Source organism: Heptranchias perlo, chromosome 20 (genome assembly GCF_035084215.1).
Source record: "Heptranchias perlo isolate sHepPer1 chromosome 20, sHepPer1.hap1, whole genome shotgun sequence".
NCBI classification, from domain to species: domain Eukaryota; kingdom Metazoa; phylum Chordata; class Chondrichthyes; order Hexanchiformes; family Hexanchidae; genus Heptranchias; species Heptranchias perlo.
This window is the reverse complement of record NC_090344.1, coordinates 18,332,808-18,333,601: the sequence shown is the minus strand read 5'-3', so window position 1 is coordinate 18,333,601 and position 794 is coordinate 18,332,808. Positions and strand designations below refer to the sequence as shown.

General features: G+C 44.1%; 1 non-coding gene across 1 annotated transcript; it reads left to right on the top strand.

The window, feature by feature from the left end:
* Window positions 1–369: 369 nt before the first annotated feature.
* trnak-uuu (transfer RNA lysine (anticodon UUU)) lies at window positions 370–454 on the top strand. The gene is given in 2 exon segments: window positions 370–406; window positions 419–454. It is a non-coding gene; the product is annotated as a tRNA-Lys (tRNA).
* Window positions 455–794: the final 340 nt, after the last annotated feature.

Genomic DNA, 794 nt, shown 5'->3' with positions numbered 1-794 from the left:
GCAAATCTGTTGCCTGGTGTCACGGTGTAACGGGTGAAATTATTCAGCTTTCAATTGTTGATCGGCTGAAATGTCGAGAGGCATTTTCCAGCTCCCGTGTGGAACAAGTTTAGCTTTTGAGCCATTGGGTAAAGTGTTTTATTTTTATTGCTGCTGAGGAATGACAAGACATTTTGTACAAACAAGAAGAATTGCAAAATCACGAGTTCACTGTCCATGTTTCTTACATCATGTTCAACAGAAACAAGGATTCTCCTCAACACGTTGCTGAAAATTGGATAAAAGGGATACTCCCCCAAATTCGACAGCGACAAGGATAATTCTGAGTCCTACCATGAATCTGTATGATGGAAACCAATTTGACAGCGAGCCTGAATAGCTCAGTCGGTAGAGCATCAGACTTTTAAAACAGGTAGTGATCTGAGGGTCCAGGGTTCAAGTCCCTGTTCAGGCTAAAGGTTTTAAAACAGCTGGCAAGTTCTGCTTTTCCAGCGGACCAATATCAGCGAAAGGAGCAAGAGTTGGCCATGCAGTCCCTGGAGCCTGCTTCGCCATTTGATAAGGTCATCGCTGATCTTCGACCTCAACTCCACTTTCCCGACCTGTCCCCATATCCCTTGATTTCCTTCGTGTCCAGCATTCTATCTATCTCAGTTTTGAATCTATTCAATGGCTCAGCATCCACAGGCCTCTGGGGTAGAGAATTCCAATAGTTCACAACCTTCTCAGTGAAGAAATTATTCCTCATCTCTGTACCGAATGGCCGGCCCCTTATCTTGAGATTATCACCATTA